Source organism: Bidens hawaiensis, unplaced genomic scaffold (genome assembly GCF_021521415.1).
Source record: "Bidens hawaiensis isolate Kalapana, Puna unplaced genomic scaffold, B.hawaiensis_p1.1 tig00009048_1, whole genome shotgun sequence".
NCBI classification, from domain to species: Eukaryota; Viridiplantae; Streptophyta; class Magnoliopsida; order Asterales; family Asteraceae; genus Bidens; species Bidens hawaiensis.
Genome location: NW_027491662.1, coordinates 9,342 through 14,350, shown reverse-complemented (window position 1 = coordinate 14,350; position 5,009 = coordinate 9,342). Strand labels below are relative to the sequence as shown.

At 31.7% G+C, this 5,009-nt stretch overlaps 1 pseudogene across 1 annotated transcript; it reads left to right on the top strand.

The window, feature by feature from the left end:
- The first annotated feature begins 2,624 nt into the window (after positions 1 to 2,624).
- Positions 2,625 to 4,656, top strand: LOC143530889 (indole-3-acetaldehyde oxidase pseudogene; annotated as a pseudogene). Its single transcript, XR_013134931.1, has 2 exons — positions 2,625 to 2,911; positions 3,801 to 4,656. The product of XR_013134931.1 is annotated as an indole-3-acetaldehyde oxidase pseudogene (transcript).
- Positions 4,657 to 5,009: the final 353 nt, after the last annotated feature.

The window sequence follows — 5,009 nt, the reverse complement described above, 5'->3', positions numbered from 1 at the left end:
TGGAAATTTATACAATTTAGAGTTGAAAGTCTTGAATTAATAATATTTTGAAGTTTTAGAAATTTAAAATTGGAAACTTTATACGAAATCAAGCAAAACCAAGCCGCTTGGTTTCGAACCAAACCAAGTTCAAGCATATAGATGTCGCTCGTTCTTTAAATTCAGTCCACTCAGTTCCAGTGGCGGACCCAAAATTTTTTTTCATGTGGGCGCGGAAAGTTTTAAGCATAGTATGACTATCACTATATAATATTTTTTTTTCGATTCATACCGGGTCAGGTCGATCCGGGAGACATGATAAAAAAATTTAAACTAAATTAAATGTCACATACATAACAAAAACATGTCAATCGTCATTTAAATTGAACAAAATTTCACATGATTCAAGAGAGAAATAATATTATTGCAAGAAATGTAATAAATGAATATGGACAACTAGTTTTGTTTTAAGTTTTAAATGCTTAAAGCTAAATAAAGAAAATATAATTATCCTCTTTCTTCAATTAATATAACTAATAAACTATAATACTTATCTATTTAATTAATATAACTAATTAAATTATTTTAATTAGAAAATATTCTAGAACTTATTTATTTTTATAACTAACTTTTTGTTTCTTGAATTTTTATCCTACACAAGTATAATTTATTCATACATTAAAATTTCTTTCTATCCAAAACTAATTTCTTCCAATTCAATATATTAATATCCATCAACACATACTTATATTATGATGAATAATAACAAAAAACTATTTTACATGTTTTTGCATTAGATATCAACAAAAACATACAACCTACACAAAAACGTATAATCTACACTTGTTCTAAGAATAAGACAAGAATAACCTACACACGAAAAACGTTTAACCTACACACAAAACTCATCATCAATAAAATACACATGCACACAAAAACATTTAACCTACACACCAAAAACATATAACCTACACACGAAAATTTTATATTACACAAATACAATTTATTCCTACATTAATTTCTTTTCAAAACCAATTTCTTCAAACTCAACATATCAATATTCATTAACACGTAGTTATATTGTAATAAATAATACAAAAAACTATCTTACACATGTTTGTATTAAATGTCAATAAAAAATATACAACCTACACAAAAACATATAACATACACTTGTTCTAAGAATAAGAAAACATATAGCTTACATGCGAAAAACATATGACCTACGCATGTGTAAGGTATGTGTATCTTTGTATAGTTTATATAATTGTTGATGTCAAATTACATATGTAAGCTATATATGTTTTTTGTATGTTGTACGTTTTTATTGCTCAACAAGTGTAGGTTATATAACTCTATGAAGGTTGTATATTAATTGTTTACATTTAGTGGATACATTTGTATGACATTTTTTTTATTATTATTTATGACAATAATTTTTATAGGCATACCAATTGAAAAAAAAAAATATATATCATGTTTTGATATTTAATGTTAAAAAATACGTTGATATATGCTAATATATTGAGTGAAAATTATTTTTTTAATATAAAGAAATAGTATTATATGAATAAATTGTATTTATGTTGAATAAAATGAAGAATGTATAAATAAAAAATAAACTAAAGTAGTGTTTTTATCTTTTTAATTATTATAGTTAAATTAGTTAGATATATTAATTAGAGAGAGATTTATTATGGTTATATTAGTTGTATTAATTGGAAAGAGAGAGTGCATTTATTGTTGTATTTACATCTTTTTTATTTATTTTTAAACATTTAAAACTTAAAAAAAAACTAGTGATCCATATTCATTTATCACATTTCTTGCAATAATATCATTTATCTCTTAAATTCAAACATATATATATATATATATTAAAACATGGATGTTTCTACTATTTGAACTCCACAAACTATATGTGTACTGCTTGCTATACTAAAATAATACTAACATAAATATCAAATTTTAAATTAAACACCAAAAAGCATAGGTAATAAAACTAAATAAATAATTTAGCATATTATTGATTCAATCAAATATTAATAAAGTATTTACAACTTAGGTTATAGATCTAAGCCGGTTACTTGTAAGTCATCAACCCAATATACAGTGTTAAATAGATTCTTTTTTTTAATATTTGGTTGGGCTTTATTTAAAAAGGCCCATCTTATATCAAATAAAATAACTACTAACCCTAAGTCCGAACAAGTAAAACATATTTCTTCCTCTTCTTCTACATGTTCTTTACATTTAACAGCAGGAAAAAATTCAGATGAGTAGGTGCTAAAAGTTTAGGGATCTAGGGCAGCAGGAGACCTTAACCATATTTTAAGGGGGGCAATTGGAATTTTCGCTTAAAAATTACATTGTAAATATTTTTTTAAGGGGGGCAGCTGCCCCCTTCCTATAAACCTCGGTCCGCCTCTACTCGGTTTGGCTCACTTTCAAGCCAAACCAAGTATGAACATATTCGCGTTTTGGTTAATCATTTACCTTCAACAAATAGTTTTATAGATATTTTCTGTCATTATCATAATAATTCCATTTCTCATTTAATAAGAAGAGAATTTGTTCTTGTGTATGAGGCGGTTGAGTATTGGAATATTATATCACACAAAAAGTAACTTTTAATGAGAAACAAGATTCGCAAAAGTTAAAAACTTTTAGGTGGCAATAGAATACATCAGTCATCGTCTCTCACTTCCATTCCTTGCTTTCCGTACCAGTATTTGCTTCACTTCACCTGCATTCATTATCTTCTTCTTTCTTCCAACAATGGAAGACACCCAGCTTAATTCTACTCAAAGCTTGGTGTTTGCTGTTAATGGTGAGCGTTTTGAGCTCTCTAACATCGACCCATCAACCACTCTGCTTCAGTTCTTGCGTTCTCACACTCGTTTCAAGGGTGTTAAGCTCGGTTGCGGTGAAGGTTTGATGTTTTCTTTGATTCTATGCTTTTATGTGTGAATTTGCTGGTGGTTTGGTGTGGTGTTAATCTTTAATTGTTGGTGAGTTCAATTGGTGTTATTATTATTTATATTAATCTTTAAGTTGAATTTGTTGGTTTGCTCACAACCCGTTTGATGAAATGCCCAAGTGAGATTTAAATAGGATTTGCACCTTCTTGTTTGTTGCGAGAATATGATTTGGGATATTATAAGAGCATAGAGTGTGTCGTCCCATGTTTCTCCATTTTATCACGCCTGTCACGTAAGCAGCGCCACATCAATTTTTTTAGGCTTTACCTCGGTCCCCCCCCCCCACCCCCCCCCACCAAAAAAAATATGGTGTTGTCCCAGTTTTCCCCGTTTTGATTTATTATTAACATAAATTATATATATGTTTAAATTAATCTCAAACATTATTTAAAACTAAAATAAAATCTAAATAATTTCGAAATTAAAATATTACGATAAATCAAAACTAAACATTCAACAATATAAAAATTTGATGGTTGTTGAGTTGGTTGTTGAGTCGGTTGTTGGCGAGGCTTTTGAAATTGTTTTTTGTTGTTTTCGGCCGGACCTTGATGATGATTCCATTTTCTGAAACAAAAAAAATATATGGTTGAATCTTGAAATATAAAGAATATTTGAGTGATGTGAGAGTATTTGTTAAAAAGTTGGATGATTTGAATGGTTTTTATAATTTATTTTTAAACGGTCCAGTGACTGTTGAACGGTCACGTTTCCCTGGTTTCACTGCACTTTCCCCGGGTGTTCTTCATTCCCACTCCGTGTGCTCTAATGATGTTGATTTGTTTGACACATTTCATGTCAATTTGAACCTTTTGCATATTATGAGTTTCATAATTGTAGGTGGTTGCGGTGCTTGTAATGTTCTACTGTCCAAGTTTGACACCAACCTTAAACAAGTTGAAGATTACACAATCAGTTCATGTCTTACGCTTCTTTGCAGCATAAACGGGTGCTCAGTCACTACAACCGAAGGCCTCGGAAACATCAAGGACGGGTTTCATTCCATTCACCAACGGTTTGCAGGTTTCCATGCATCTCAATGTGGTTTTTGCACTCCTGGGATGTGCATGTCACTCTTTTCAGCACTCGTTAATTCAGAGAAAACCCATCGACCTGAACCCGCTCTCGGTTTCTCAAAACTTACTGTTTCAGAAGCTGAAAAGTCGATTTCTGGTAATCTATGTCGGTGCACTGGTTACCGACCTATTGCTGATGTATGCAAAAGTTTTGCAGCTGATGTTGATATTGAAGATTTGGGGCTTAATTCTTTCTGGAAAAAAGATGCCAAACTAAATAAATTGCCTTTTTATGATTCAAAACAGATAATCACATATCCTGAATTCTTAATAAACGAATACGAATCCACAGCGGCTTTGAATAATCGTCAGAACAGTAAGTGTTGGTATAGTCCAGTTTCTGTAGAGGAACTCGCAAGTTTGGTGGAAGTCAACTCGGTTGACAATGGTGTCATGGTAAAACTGGTTGCTGGTAACACGGGAATCGGTTATTATAAAGAAACTGATCAGTATGACAAGTATATTGATCTTAGGTTTATTCCTGAACTTTCTAGAATCAAGATAACATACTCACATATTGAAATTGGAGCAACTGTTTCAATCTCTAAATTAATCTTGGCTTTAAAAGAAGAAATTGATGGTGATTTGGTGTTTAAGAAAATTGCTTCGCATTTGAAGAGGTATGTACCCGCCTCAACACCGAGCGAGGCGGGTCAACCCACAAGACATAGACAAGAGGCTTGAAATCAAGATATTATGAAGGCACAAAGTCAAAACCTATGCGAATGGCGCATATCACATGCTCATGCATCACATATGCTCACGCATCACATATGCTCACGCACCATATATGCTCACGCATATCACATCTGTGCGTGGCGCATCCGCGCGTGGCGCATATCACATGCTCACGCATCATACATGCTCACGCATATCACATCCGCGCGTGGCGTATATTACATATGCTTGTGCATATCACATCTGCGCATGAAACATCTGCGCGTGAGAATAAAGAGAAGACCTCGCGCATCCT